Source organism: Pantherophis guttatus, chromosome 6, assembly GCF_059756535.1.
Source record: "Pantherophis guttatus breed Tessera chromosome 6, ASM5975653v1, whole genome shotgun sequence".
Taxonomy (NCBI): domain Eukaryota; kingdom Metazoa; phylum Chordata; class Lepidosauria; order Squamata; family Colubridae; genus Pantherophis; species Pantherophis guttatus.
In genome coordinates this window covers 31,587,597-31,603,978 of record NC_142068.1, presented here as the reverse complement: position 1 = coordinate 31,603,978, position 16,382 = coordinate 31,587,597, and the positions used below count along the sequence as shown (strand labels likewise).

Genomic DNA, 16,382 nt, shown 5'->3' with positions numbered 1-16,382 from the left:
AACAGTTCTTTGGTGTGTGTATCCCATAAGCACAATTTTTAGAATATATTTATTCTGATCCCTTCCAGTCAGGGCTCAGACCAAGTATAGGCCAAAAACTTCACTATTCCTTCTGGTGAATGGCTTACATCCTGCCCAGAACGAAGTGCACGCCTGTTGGTCTTTCTAGATCATCTGGGGGTATTCAGAACATATGGGTATACACATAAATATATTTGAGCAACCATAAAGAGTTGGGCCGCAAAATTATGTAACAATAGTAGACCAGAATAAAATGTAATAAAATTAAATTAAAATAGTATAACAGAATAAAATTGTTAAACATATGTAAATTCTACTGACACTGAATGTGACATAACTCATCCTGAGCATAATATTTAGTTTTCATTATTGCAAATCATATTCTGTTGTAACTTGTGTGCATTAATAGCAGTGACACAACATTTTGCTACATTATAGGAAATGTTAGTCTTATTGTCTTATAAGAGAAAAGCAAGACAAAACTTATCTCAACATCTTGGCATATGTTCCAAATAGGGAGAGATACAGCTACCTTGGTAATATGAGCAGAACAACAAAACATATTGATGATTTCTGTGGAATTAGAATTGCTGAGACAAGTTCTTCTGGAAAAAGGAATTTTGGCAAATTACCATTGAGAATGGCTGAAAGAAAACCCCATGTCTGGCTTTTTAAAAGGTTCACTGCTGATCAGGGAATGTGTAAGGTTAATCATCTACTTGGTTCCCAACCAAATGCTCCTTGATATGATGTGAAATTAAACTAACGTCATTGTGTTCTCTGCCTCAAGAAACCCAATCTTAATAATTTGAAACAGGACAATATCTGGTCAAGAGCAGAGGTAATATTCAGCTGGTTTGCATCGGTTCGCGCAAACTGTTGGCAGAAATTTGGCCAAGGTTGCCGAACTGGTAGCGATGGCCGGCTGATCATGCCCCCGAACCACTCCCCAGGTCGCTGCTTGCCCACCTCGCCCGCCATGTTCGTCGCTACCATGTTCTTCCCGCATGTGCATCCCATTACTTTGCAAGTCCAATGGGATGCGCATGCACAAAGAACATGGTGGTGACGGCAGCAGCTTTTTCCATGACCCCCAGTACTTTTCTGCGGCCTGCAGCCAGCCGCCGCCTCTTTGAGAGCCCCTTTTCTCTCAAAATCAACAAAATCTTAGCCAGACTTTTCATCATAAATTAACGGAACATTTAAAAACAGTATAAAACTTTCTTGATAACCAAGGAATGGGTGGTCCAGTCACTTTATGCTAAGAATTCTTTTTTTGCAATTTCCAACCATAAGAATTGGAGTCAAACTCCTTAAGATAACCATATTCCTGACCAATATATTTTCAGGCCCTTTATAATGCATATAAGGAGCAACAGAGCCTATTAAGCTCTAGAAGAACCCGATACTCTTTCTGATTAGCTCATTGTGACAGCATCAGAAATTCAAAAATGTTCAGTGAAATTTATCAAAGCCCCCAGAGGGGACTTTATTTGCCCTGAATCTCTTAAATAGAATATAGACTGGTAGAGTCTTATTTTGACTTCAATCTTTGCAAACATAGTTCATACAGGATGTATCCCCCAAGACTCGGGTTAGGTCCCTAATTTAAAAAGGTAAAGAAAGGATCTGGCTAATTATAAATGTATTAGACTTTTAAACATAACTTTGTTGGAAAATGCAGGACTGGATAAAGGAAGAATCTATATTAAATAGCAAACGCACATTTCAATACCATTAATTATGATAGCTTCCTGGACTGTTTTCAGGAGTCATGAATAATGCTTTATTGTCCACTCCAATGTGGGCAGTTCCAAACTATAGTTATAGGGGAAGATTGGCCAAGTCTATGTTTGGTCCTAACGGGAGACCAATATTATAGTGGTATAGAACTTACCACTATAATATTTAACTATATAGAACTATCAGAATAGATTTTCTATCAGTTTGGAGTGAGGTATCATCAAAAGAGAAGATTCAATTATACAACATTACCCTGGCCAGGCTGGAGATGCTGTGGAAAACTTGACCCAGTGCCTGGAAGTTATAAGATTCTGAATGGCATCTTTAAAAACCCACAAAGAATGCTAGCAAAATATAATTTTTGATTAATCAGAAACACTCTGATCACCTTTCCCTCTAGTGATTATTTGATGGGAGCATGTGTCTTGTAAGCAAGTAGGTCCATTACATAAGTGGTCATCCTGGGCTTACGATATCTGCTAAGGCTATGACCAGGTAAAATGTTGCCCAGTTATATTTATGCACTAGTTGCAGTTCTTCATGGATTATGAGTTCCTATCAACTATGAGTCATACCTTTATTACAGGGTGAAATGCTCCAGGTTCGGACCAGATCGCCTGATCCAGTAGCAATGGCGGCGGGTGGTTCGCAGAACCGGTAGCAAAAATCCCTGCCGCTCCCCCCACCATGCCCAGCTGAGCCGCAGGATCATCAGAGGCTTTTTTTTTTTACTTTTAAAAGCATTTTTTCTACAACTTCTTCCACTGAAAAAATGCTTTTAAAAGAAAAAAAAAAACCTCTGATGATTATGTGGCTCAGCTAGGATCTCAGAGCCTTTTCAAAGCATTTTTTTCTGCAACCAGTTCCAGGGAAGAGGTGGTTTAAAAAATGCTTTGAAAAGGCTCTGACGATCCCAGCTGTGTTGCCTGATCTTCAGAGCCTTTTCAAAGCATTTTTTAAACCAACTCTTCTGCTGAAGAGGTTGCAGAAAAAAATGCTTTGAAAAGTTAAAATAAAAAAAAAAGTTGGCCATGCCCACCCAGTCACATTACCCCCCCCACCAAGCCACGCCCACAGAACCGGTAGTAACAAATTTTACATTTCACCCCTGCTTTATTACCAGATTTCACACTGAAGTCTTAGGCTGTTTGTTTTCCATGCTGATACTGGCTCTAAATGAAATTAACAATAATGCTGGCCAGATGTTTTGTCTGAACAGCAGTTGCCACAACCTGTGATTGGCAGCTTCCCCTGCTTCTTTATTTCCATTTGTGCTGAGAAAGTCAATGACACTCTATGCAGAGTAGAAGAGCTGCTTATTCACAGTTATTATTTCTACCAGCGAACCAGCGGGTTAAGAGATTCATCATGTTTTCATTACCCTGACTCTCAGTTGACTTAAAAGGAGAAACTGATAAACTTGTTGATTTCATTTTAGCCTTTGTTCTCATTCCAAAGAGATGCCTTCTCCCAGCCCCTGGTTTTTTAAGATAACTTTAACAGGCAGAAAATATTACTAAATCTGGTCTAGGGCAATTGAGAAAGAAGGAGGGCATTGGTTTATCACTTGTGAGGAAGAGATGCGAGGGTTGCTTGCAAGTGCATAGACAAGACACAATCCTTCTGTCTTCCAATCTTCCAGCAGGAGTGGAGACATTGTCTACGATGAAATGAAGCACAGCAGACAGCCTGTTCAGCACTGTTTGTTCCAGATGAGTCTGAAAAACATTACTTTTGACACAGAACAAGGAAAAAGAAGGAGGGGTTGGATTCACAGCAGGTCAGGAGTGGGTTGAAGATAATGTCATATATTCATGACTTCCAGAATTAGTAACTGGGTCATCCTTGAGCTAGGAGAAGCAGATGTAGTCTTAAACTATTATAAGATACTCTGTGTGAGGCTGCCTTTGAAAATGGCCCAGAAACTACACTTGGTAGTAATGTAGCTTGCTCATAGTCTCCTGGTTTCTAGCCCCGTGTCTTAACCACTGGACCAAACTGGCTCTGTAATTTAAAATGTTTTGCTTCTCTCTGAAGCTTAGGAAACAATGAAGAAGTAGCTTTGAATATTGTGATCAAATTAGTTAGGTTATGTATTTAGGAGACATAATGCTGGGTGAGCAAAAGACTCAGAGAAAGAACTCTGCTATGGGGTGTACGTGAGAGATAAGAAGATCGATAAGCAAAGCCAAAGTGGGAAAAAGACTATGGAGGAAAAATTGTGAAAATAGACTTGGAACTTCTCATTCTAGTTATCTAGAATGAGAATCTTATCTCCTCACATTTTCATGCTTTCAAACTGTTAGATTTAGACACTGGGGAGGTAACAGGAGCTCACTCTGTTGAATGGAGCTCGGATCTCGAACCTGGGCTGTTAGCTTTGCAGCCCACAAGCCCAGCATCTTAACTGCTGAGCCATTGTGCCCCTTAATTGAATTAATGTTTAAACAATTGTAATTATACACATAATTAAAATGTTTATTTTCCATAGATTTAATATTTTCTCCCTTCTGACGAACAAAAGATATAATTCAGCACCAATTTTGATAGGAGGATTTAGGCCCCCCAGTTCAAGAATTTGTGTGCTAGAAGTTCTAACATATGGCATCCAGAGATAGTGATTTAGAAAGTCTGTACATTGGTAGATAGGTTGTTCCAATTTTGTAGTGAGGATAGGGAATATAATGAAAACAAAATATGGAAATATAAACATAGTAATGTACTGAACTGGTTTCAAAATGGCATTTTGTTACTTGTGGTATTAAATACTTCTGTTATTTAAAGGAATTAGGGAAGTCACATAGGTATAGCAAGAATTTGCATTACAACTGTTTAAGGGAGAGATAAAAGGAAGAAGTAAAACTAATACAAAAACTTTTGAAGGCCTGGTATTTTAACATCAGTTTCAATATGTAATGAATAATGGATATAAACTCAATATATAGTTTATATCCATTATGCATTACATATTGAAAATATATTACATATAATATATATTATACATTCAGTCAAGGCTATGCCTAAACTGTTAAATCATCCTATTTATGCCAAGGCTCAGCAATTTAGGTCAGATAAACATAAATACTTGTCAACAGAAGCTGAGGGTATTGACCACATATACTATAGAAGGTGGTAGTTTAGTGATGTGGTTGAGTAACATTGTTAAGAAACTTTTCAAGAGAACCAATTACTGTAATAAAGGAAAGTGAAGTGATCTTTACTTGAGCTATGGGCAAGGCATCCAGACAAGGGTCCAAAAGTGAACAAAGTTTATCATTAGCATGCTAAAAGCACAACCCCTAAATGTTTAGATCAGCATTACAGAGATTGTGCTTAGAATATTATGGGATGGAACCTGTTACATATGATTGGGTACACAGTAGGTAAAATTAGGAAGTGACAACTAACCAGTGAATCAGGGGTGGGTTCTAAATTTTTTTACTACCGGTTCTGTGGGCGTGGCTTATTTTGTGGGTGTGGCTTGGAGGTCATGTGACTAGGTGGGCGTGGCTAGCTGGTCAGAGTCATTTCTGGAAGGTCCTCGCACTTACGACAAAGTCCTCGCACTTACGACCCAACTCATTTTTTTGTTTTTAACACTGATCAGCTGTAGGACGGCTCTTTGAAGCCCCACAGGCAAGAGTTTAAACAGTTTTTTTCCTTCTAGTCATCAGCTGGGACTCAGGAGGCAGCAATAGATTGGGGGCGGGACCAAATAAAAGGTAACAATAATGTGGGGGGGTGGGGCGGTGGGAGGACGGGGGGAGAACCGGTTCGGTGACGTCATATCGTCACCGCTACCGGCTTGGCCGAACCGGACCGAACCGGGAGGAACCCACCACTGCAGTGAATGGAATTATAATGTTAGGCTTCAGCAAACCATACAAATAACTTGGTGTAAAGATGTCTCGAGGTTCCGCTTTTGCTGAAGCTGTCAAAGAGATGCCCCTGTGCTTCTGTGAAATAAAGTGTTTGAATTCCACTTTCCTTGACTCTGTGTGATTCATTGGCCCATCGCGCCTAGTGAATGAACCAGGGACGGGTTCCAAATCCCATCGCTACTGGTTTGCTCGTGTGCGCAGCGCTTCTGTGCATGCACAGAAGTGTCCGGATGGGTGGCCGGAGCTTCCCACCGCCGCCGCTACCAGTTCTCCAGATCCGGTGCGAACCGATAGCAACCCACCACAGGAATGAACCCAGTATTGGCACTAGGCCAATACTTTGGAGATGCCTCCTTCTGTTCTAGGTTTTAATGCTTAAATGACTTTACCAAAAGAATCAGGTTAAAAGAAGGTAAACATAATTTTATTTTTTTCATGTTTTATTTTATACAACTCAAACAATATCCATAATTCTCTCTACTGTTTTTTCCACAACAGTCCTATGAGGTGGGTTGGGCTGAAAGAGAATGACTGGTTCAAAATTCATAATTTTTCTTTCATTCTAATCTTCCTTTAGATTAGAATTCAGGCTTCCACTTTCTGGTCAAGAACCTTAACCATTGTACTAAACTGGCTGTCATCTTGTTAACAACAAAAAGACTCCAATTTTATTCAGATGCTGTGCGAATGTATCCTAACCACACATGCTGTGCAGTGGTGAAATCAATTTTTTTTACTACCGGTTCTGTGGGCGTGGCTTGGTGGGCATGGCAGGGGAAGGATACTGCAAAATCTCCATTCCCACCCCACTCCAGGGGAAGAATACTGCAAAATCCCCATTCCCTCCCCACTCCTGGGGGAAGAATACTGCAAAATCCCCATTCCCTCCCCACTCTGGGGCCAGCCAGAAGTGGCATTTGCCGGTTCTCCAAACTACACAAAATTTCCGCTACCAGTTCTCCAAACTACTCAAAATTTTCACTACCGGTTCTTCAGAACCTGTCAGAACCTGCTGGATTTCACCCCTGATGCTGTGCATTAAAAGCCATCTGGAAGATGTCTGAATCCCACTCTCTCATGTTGCAGCTTCTTTTCTATTTTCATGTGGTTATTTTGCTAGAGGGAAAAGGTTCTTGATCAGCCATTTCTTCAAGCAGGGTCTGGCTCTGAAAAGGATTAAAAGTAGTCCTGTCTGGGCCCAAAAGACAAGCCCCTTGGCTGGGGGTTGAGCCTGACCTCTAATCAGCAGTGATAACAGAAAGATGAAAGGCAAGAGTAAAATCATACTGTATGTTTATTCCTTTTCTGCTGCCACTGCAACAGGAATTACCTTGAGATATGTGAGGGTCTAGGCAGCAAAATATGGACAACCACTAGATAACCAAGTGGTTATGTTTTCTGTACTGCTGCTTATGCCCTCCAATGCTCTGAATTCCCACAGTCCAGCTAAGAAGGAGAAGCAGCACTTGCTGGGGAAGCTGTCATGGTTTCCAAGGATTCCACTCAAGGGTTGGCTGATCCGGCAGTGCCATCAGAGCTACAAATAGTAACAGGAGCAGTAGTGGTTGCTCTTCTCTCAGTCATACTCTCCTTTGTACTGGATACTATTGCTTCTTTTGGGGTCCCATTACTAGTATGCTACCAGGTTGAAAAATCAGATATAACTGTTAAAACAAGCTACAAAAAAACTGTCTTGCTGCCATCTAGTGGTAAAGTAGAGTTTGCAGCCAAGATAAAATGTCCATATCTTCTGAAGGTAGAGCAAGGAATGGACAGGAGTTGACATCCCTGTGTCTATGCTCTTCATTTATTTATTTATAAAATTTATTGGCAGCCCATTTTACCATACGTCAACTTTCAATCAAATAAGTTAAAACCATTAATTAAAATCCTTAAAAAGGTAGGGAGGGCAGCGGCAGGGGGGAGGTGGGAATCTGTTGTTAATTAACCACTACCACCATTATGCTGTTCTCTTTTGGGCCTGCAGGCTAACTGCCAGAGCCAGGTCTTGAGGCCTTACAAAAGGATAGGAAGCAGGGGTGAAATCCAGCAGGTTCTGACAGGTTCTGGAGAACCGGTAGCGGAAATTTTGAGCAGTTCGGAGAACCAGTAGTGGAAAATTTGAGTAGTTTGGAGAACTGGCAAATACCACCTCTGGCTGGCCCCAGAGTGGGGAGGGAATGGAGATTTTGCAATATCCTTCCCCTAAAGTGGGGTGGGAATGGAGATTTTGCAGTATCCTTCCCCTGCCACGCCCACCAAGCCACACCCACCAAGCCACACCATGCCCACCAAGCCACGCCACAGAACCGGTAAAAAAATTTGGATTTCACCACTGATAGGAAGGTTGGGGCCAACCCCACATCGAGGGGTAAGATGTTCCAGAGGGCAGGTCCAACAGCAGAGAGGCTCAATTGTGGTCGTAAATTCAGGACTACCTGTATATCCAATTTTCCCCACAACAATTCTTTGAGCTAGGTTGGGCTGAGAACGAGTGACTGGTCCAAAGTCACCCCAGTGGTTTATAGGCCAGCACCTTAACCACTATATTGCTTTAAATTGAAAATAATTGTATAACATCATCCCACCATCTCAACAGACTTACTAAAGACTACATAAGTGATAATCATGCTGGAAAATAATCACTTTTGATTTAGGCAGCCAACAAAGAGCCTGACACCATGCAGAAAAAAAATGCAGAAAGGAAGGAGGGGGTCAAGGGTTGTTCACAGGGATAAAGTACTAAGTTTGTTTTCAGAGTATAAAAATCAGGTGTGAAGAATATACATAAATAAGGTGCAGAAAATATGAATTTACAAATGCAAAAGGCATCTGCTAGTCTAAGAACAGAAGAATGTCTAAGTAGAAAATATTATTTTTAATGAAATGTTAGGGATGCCTGTTGCTTATAACATACTCTGAGAAACTACATAACTAAACAGATGCATTTGAGTTTATTTTTTATAGCCATCAACCTCCAGGTCTGCCCAATGAATTTCAGTACATCTGTTCTCGCAAGAATAACCGATGAGATGTCACACATCCTGCTAAGAGAGGCTTTTAAAGAATTGTTATTTTAAGAATTATGTTGCTATCCAAAAAAATTATCATGCCTTTAACTGTATTTGATTACTTTGCAAAGACCAAGCAGAAAAAATAAGTTCTTTTTTTAATCCGACTTTTTAAAAACATTATTTTCATTTAAAATAGATAAGAAGTTGATATGTTGCAAAGCAACAATTATCCATTAGCATTATATTTATTTAAAATAATGCCGTTCTATTTTACAAAGGTTCTGTAAATATTCTTAGAAAACAAACTTTATTCCCCACATAGCCAGAAAATGGGTAAAAGTAAATCCGGGGGCACTGGAGGTGGTGGTGACAGGGGTGAAATTCAGCAGGTTCTGACAGGTTTTATAGAACTGGTAGTGAAATTTTGACTAGTTCAGAGAACCGGTAAATACCACCTCTGACTGACCCCGCCCCCATCTATTCTCTGCCTCCTGAGTCCCAGCTGATTGGGAGAAAATGGGGATTTTGCAGTAACCTTCCCCTGCCATGCCTACCAAGCCACGCCCACCAAGCCACACCACGCCCACCAAGCCACACACACAAAACCGGTAGTAAAAAAATTTGGACTTTACCACTGGGTGGTGAGCAATCTCACTCGTTTGCCTTGTGCAAATGGAAGTTGTGTCATTGGCCACACTATTCACAGTAGTAGTTTTGCGACAGCAGCCATGATCTGCTTTCAAAATTCCATATGTACCTCCCAAAATTTGCTTACTTCTGGTTTGATTCTCTTGTTTCCCAACACCATGATCTATTCTCATGACCAAGGTTTGTGCTATGGACTAGAGGAAAACTGTTCTGTTTCTATTCTCCGACTTGAGAGTTCTTATTGCCTGACAAAAACATCCTGAAATGTTTTCATCTGAAAATGTTCTCTTTCCCTTTTCAGGTATAAAGCTAACCAGATTTGAAGTTGACTTTTATTATGGGCAAAAAGGCAGGCACGTGTTATAATCCACACTGGGAAGTGGGTATTTTCTTTCACTGTATCTAAAGGCAGCTAGCTAGCTGAGGGGTAAAGCACATTCTGTGTGACCCATACAATTGTGTCCTCCAAAATTTTATTCTTGTAAAGTCACTGTCTCACTATGTCTAATCCCGTAGTGGGTTTCAAATTTTTTTACTACCGGTTCTGTGGGGATGGCTTGGTGGGCGTGGCATGGCTTGGTGGGTGTGGCATGGTGGGTGTGGCAGGGAAGGATAGTGTAAAATCTCCATTCCCACCCCACTCCTGGGAAAGGATACTGTAAAATCTCCATTCCATCCCCAATCCAGAGGAAGGTTACTGCAAAATCCCCATTTCCTTCTGATCAGCTGGGACTTGGGAGGCAGAGAATAGACGGGGGGCGGCGGCAGTCAGAATTTTTACTACCGGTTCTCCGAACTACTCAGAATTTCCATTACCAGTTCTCCAGAACTGGTCAGAACCTGTGAAACCCACCTCTGGTATAATCCTATAAATCTCAGAGCCAATTCAGCAATGGAGATTTCTACAGGTGGTCCTCAACTTACAACCATTCATTTGTGACTGTTCAAAGTTACAATGGCACTGAAAATAGTGACCAGTTTTTACACTTAAGACTTAAGTCGCAGCATTTCCATGGTCACGTAATCAAACTTAAGGTGCTTGATAACAGGCATTTATTTGTGACAGTTGGACTGTCCCTGAGTTATGTGATCCCCATTTGTAACCTTCCCAATTGGCTTCTAAAAAGCAAAGTCAACGTGGGAAATCAAATCCACTAAACAACTGCATGATTTGCTTAATAAAACTGTGGCAAAAAAAAGTTCATAAAATTGGGCACAACTCACTTATATTTTCAAAACTTTGAAAATGTTAGGCTTACTGGTTTGGCATATTTCATTTAAAACTTTTTATTCCATGCATATTAACTTTATGTGCTATATAAATATCTCATTGAGTTGAAATGATGAATTAAAGAAATAGAAACCAATAAAGCAAATTTAATGGAGTTAAACTATTACATTCAAACAACTTTTGGAGCTCTATTTTCAATAATAGTTTAGAGACATGACAGTTTGTTAGCAGGCAATTCCCTTGGCTTGTTTAAGAAGGAAAATGAAAGCACTGAATATAGCAACTGCTTCTAAATACTGCTAGTTGGTGGCCTTCTGACTGTAACAACCAAGTCGAAAAGCCTTTCAATGGTGCTGCTTATGACCTGATTTTTCTGGAAAGAAAAACAAAGAATGCTGTTATTATTCAGAGACAAGTAAGTGTTTTGCTCCTTTGGGGTGTTCGTGGCATAATTTTTGCTTTGCTGTATTTACTTTCCCTAAGTTTGTTCCACTACGTCTGTTTTGATACTTAATATTAGCAAACAATTGTATTGTTCAAATGTTCCTGCAAATTTTACATGATATTGTAGTACTGTATTATTTTAAGTTTTGTAAGCTACTTGCAGCTTCTACTTTTCTTTAGTAGAAACATGGCTTGATATGGTTTTAATAATAAATAAATTTAATTTGAGAGCTAGCTTGTGAAGGGGTGAAACACACCATGCTAGAAACTCAGAGATTGAATATTCTGGTTCTGTCATAGACACAAAGCTATTCAGATGACTTTGGGTGAGTCCCTTTCTTTTAACGCTAGGAAGGAAGAAGGCAACAGCAAGCAATTCTTGAAAGCATTGCTTAAAAAGTTTATAAAAATGTATCTATGCAGCATCCAGGAACCAAGAGTGACTTGAAAGTACAAAAAAACCTTCCTAACTTTAATAAACTGTACAATATGTTCATTAATATATCGTACAATACACTCATTTTACAATATGCTCATTTTATGATCTTTAGTGACAAGCCACATATTATATAATTTACATTATTTATTAAATAAATATTTTAATGGTATTTATTAAATAAATAATAAGTAATGTAATTATTGCATAACTTTCATGCTTATTTTTTAACAATAATAGCATATTGAAGAATTGAAAAAGTAATCGCCAGTGCCAGATTTAGGTATAAACTAAATAAACTACAGTTTAGGGCCCACAATCCTTTAAAATTTCAGTTTGGGCTTTCTTTCTTTCTTTCTTTCTCTCTTTCTTTCTTTCTTTCTTTCTTTCTTTCTTTCTTTCTTTCTTTCTTTTTCTTTTTTTGCTTTTAAAATTCTATGTGACTTTTCATGTATACCGTAGTTTGTAAAAACTTGTGTAACAAGTTTTTATGTGTAGTTTAAAAGGCTTTAATATAATTAATTTAATATTCCCAGAAAGCGTTAAGCTGTGTAACGTATCACTTAAGCAGATAATTCATGGTTTGCTTTTGAGAAATAAAGAAATGAAATGTTTTAAGTTGCACATGATATCAGTTTTCTGATTTTGCAGACTAATTCATTATTCCTTATATTAACAAAAGGGATTGTGATTACTTGTTTTGTCAGCAAAATAAGTAATAATCTATTTTAAATTATTTTTAAAATTACAATTAACTGTTATTTCTAGGTTATACTACATTATATCCTATGGGAGAGATTAAGCAAACCAAATGATAAATATATAAGCAATAAATATTTACTTGAAAATAATTTGCATTTTTCACTTAAATACCGTGTTATTAAATAAATAAAAAGCGTATACACATTTTCAATTTTTTTGTGGTGGCTCCTGGTTTGGTGTGAACTTTTGTGATATGTTTCTGTATCTTGTCTCATGTAAGTTTGTATTAAGGAACCTCCGAGCTTTATGTAGTTTAGGGCCTTACCAAGTGTAAATCTGACATGGTAATGACTGATTTTAGACTTTTTAAGGAAAATCTGTTCAAAGGATATTATAAAAATGTACAACACAAATGCCTAGTTAACTGTGGTTTCATAATGTGCTTGATGATCTCATGTAATTTAATTGATACCTGTGTTGGCCCATCCCAATGCTGTTTTGTGTTACCCAGAGTGATGGGCCAATAAATTCAAGCAGGGTAGACAAAAGTGGAATTTAAGCTGTACTATGTCTGCAGTGGTTAACATGACATGAAATTAAAAAGGTGTATCGTGACACAGAAATTCTGTTGCTGCAAGTTATATACATTTTTCTCACCCCATTTAATTTTGACACTGCCCCCTAAATAAATGTCCTCATTTTAAAACATTAAATATCTGCTGTGCTAAGTCTGCAGTTGTCAAAATGACCCTGGGAAAATTTTATCTATTCTACATAATACTTTGGTATCATCAGATTCTGAGTTATGCATCTCGAGTCTTCTTCGTATTCTGGAAATGCTTCCAGTGGTGATGTCAGAATCTGTAAATAGAAATAGTATATAATTAAAATGCTGGATTTTGTGGAGTTTGATATTCAAATCACGAAGCTGAGGACAATAACGAAGTTCAGAGCTTCTTAAAAGAGGCAGGGAATCAGAAATTTATAAGACAACCTCACATTAGACTTTTCTATAATATTGGAGAAGATACTGTAAGCAAGCCCTCAAACTTTATATGACTATTTTAAGCAGCAATAAAGAAAAAAGGGATTTTAAGATTCTTTATTACTTTTCCATTTATCACAATCTTTACTTGTTTAAGTAGAATTATTCTTCATTTAGTGTAAATGGAAAGCTCAGGCTGTTCTTAGTTAATTCATGAACAAGTAAGTTGAGCAAATATTTATTATTATTATTATTATTATTATTATTATTATTATTATTATTATTATCTCTTTTATTCATTAAACATGAAACTCAGTCAACTGAACATTTAAAATGTGTCACAAATACGATTGACTGGTGCTAATGGTTGATATGGGTTGCTGCCAGCATCCTAGGTATCAACCAAGTATCTTTTTAAAATATATGATGTTCTGAGTAGCACAGTTTTTTGCAGATCCGCTGGTGTTATTGTAGGAAGCTGCACTTTCTTGATGTGTTTTGTAAAATTCTTGGTCATGGTACCAAGTGCCCCAATGACAATGGGTATCACTGTTATATGTTTCATCCATAGCCATGTAGTTTCGATGGCCAGGTCGCGATATTTTGTGATTTTTTCCAGTTTTTCTTCAACTCTGGCATCTCCTGGTACAGCGATATCAATAAACTGTATGCTTCGGCCCTCAACTACGGTGACACCTGGCATGTTATGTTCCAAATGACGATCCGTCTGTATTCAAAAGTTCCACAAGATCTTCACTGTCTCATTTTCAATAACTTTTTCCACTTTGTGTTCCCATGACTTTTCAGAGGATACAGGTATGTCATATTTTTTACATAATGACCAGTGGATTAATTTAGCAACTCGTCCACTGGATGAATATTCCTATTCCTATTCCTATTCCTATTCTTATTATCTCTTTTATTCATTAAACATGAAACTCAGTCAACTGAACATTTAAAAATGTCTGGTACTAATTGACTGGTACTAATGGTTGATATGGGTTGCTGCCAGCGTCCTAGGTATCAACCAAGTATTATTATTATTATTATTATTATTATTATTATTATTATTATTATTATTATTATTATTATTATTATTATTTTGGAGACAGGCATTTGTATCAAAAGAGATTTCCAGATTAATTATACTAGTGGCATAAACACTTTGGTGTTTGATATAAGATTCAACGGATCTGAAACATTCAAAGATTATTTTGTAAAGTGTTAGAAATAAGGGCACTTTTGAAAGATTCCAGTAGCCTTGTGTTTTGTGAGTCGAGAGAGAATAAAGCCTATAACCCTTTGTAATCCTTTGTAATGGAAAGGATTTCATTCTTCTCTAGTCAGGTAGAATTTTTTTCCCCCCTTCTATTAATTGTTTAGTCTTAGAGGATATCATAAGCTGTTCTACTCCTCCCTATTTTTCCCCAAGAGGAAATTCTGGCAATAAATAGAAAGCAAGATATATTTCTATTCCAGACAGTTTTTTAAAAAATACTTATTTTTTGCTCCTCTATTTCCACCATATATATATTTTATGCAATGTGTATGCTTCTTTTTAACAAAACAAATTTATTTGTGAGATCCTGTCTTCATTTTAAAAAAAATCTGATCCTGCTGCCATTCAGTGTTTCTAATGCAGTGAAAGAAGATATCATGCTATTAATTTCATAAGCTAGAGAAAAGCTGTTTCAATAGGGTATGTGACAGTGATTGGCTTTAGTTTTTGTGGTTTACTTTAATTATTTTTGTAAAACATTCGATCTGGATTGTTAAAACTGAGAGTACTTAAGCGGCTGCCCTGACTTTCATGATGCCAAAATGTCTTATGTACCACAATAGCAGAGATAAGCCTATGAATAAAAAGAATGTCAGAAATAACAACAAACAAAAAGCAGCATCTTAGCTTAAGAAGCGGGCATGCAGTTTGGAATTCTACAGTGAATTCAGCCTGATTGTGGCCAATCTGCTTGTTTTTTTTCCCCCTGCCATAGGGAGCATGTATTAGTATATATCTCTTAAGTCATCTTAGTATTTTATAGGTTATTTTATGGGTTTTTTTCCAAGAGTAACATTTATGGTCATTCTCCATGGCATAGAACAATGCAAAAGACTATGAGTCTTCATTTTCTAGCAGGCGCTGATTTTAGGAACTCTTAAGGATGGAAAGGCGTTTTGAAGCATAAACTGTATTGCAAAATAGCTTCCGTTTATGCGTTGCAGATATATTTAGCTATATCTTTAGCTGTAACCTTGCTTGTGGTTAAGCAGGGTGCAACACAGATGTAAACAGCTGATTCTGCAGCCGGACCTGATGTGCCTGTGATTTTGTCAATAGGCTCAGCATTTCAGTAATCCACTGCAGAATTAGTGCTGTAGCAATGGTGGTCTCGCCTCTTACATGCCTAACAACAACAGCCACAACAGAGTAAAATATTTGTCGTCAAGAAAATATCAAAACAGAACAATAGTACTACAGAGCTAGGACCTAATACGTACTATGTGAAATCTTCATTCATCAAGAAGGGTATTGTGGCGGATTTTCTTTCCGATCCTCTTTTTTTCTTTAAAAAAAAAAAAAGAATCTTCTGTTTTTCTCAGTAGGAGATGGCTGTGGTCAGTAGAAAGGGATCTGCAGACAGGTTTTTGCCAGAAAATCTGCCATACTTCAAGGCTGCATTGATGAAGAAACTGGAGCTTTGCTGAACACAGCATAGTAACAATTTACCTTGCATCATCAGTTGATGGCAGGGTTTTTTCTCTCCCCCCCCCCTTCTCCTTTGTTCCCTCCCACACGGTTGCTCTAAGACAGAGCATATTTGCAATGTCACTTAACAACATTAATCAGATACTGCGTTTAAGGTGAGCTGTCCCTTGCCTTTTCTCGTAGTGGATCTGTGCTGCTGTGGCTGTCTCTGTCTCATTCTGTTTGGAAGCCTAAAATGGCAGGCAGGATTAATGCAGCTTGTGCTGCCTGCATGGTCTCGAGACTGAATTCATTACACCATGCCTAGTATTTCTAAAGGGAGCATGTAAATGCTCTGCGTGCCATATCATGCCATAGCAAGGGCTTGTTCTTCCTAATGGAGATTGCTGTATAAGCAGGCATTTTCAGAATTCAATGTCATTTTCTGTACGGTTAGTTAATAGCTCACTTCAAAACCAGCATTGGTTCTATTGTTATTACGATTATTTTAAAAAAGAATTAAGCGGATGCTGCTTCCAGTTGGTGTCACCCTTTGCCTTGGCTGCTCTTTAAATAATGTATGTTGTATTG

General features: G+C 38.2%; 1 long non-coding RNA gene across 1 annotated transcript; it reads right to left on the bottom strand.

The window, feature by feature from the left end:
• Positions 1 to 10,807: 10,807 nt before the first annotated feature.
• On the bottom strand, positions 10,808 to 15,745 carry LOC117678341 (uncharacterized). Its single transcript, XR_015728606.1, has 3 exons — positions 15,605 to 15,745; positions 12,902 to 12,981; positions 10,808 to 10,911 (listed from the first exon to the last, which is right to left on the bottom strand). It is a non-coding gene; the product is annotated as an uncharacterized LOC117678341 (long non-coding RNA).
• Positions 15,746 to 16,382: the final 637 nt, after the last annotated feature.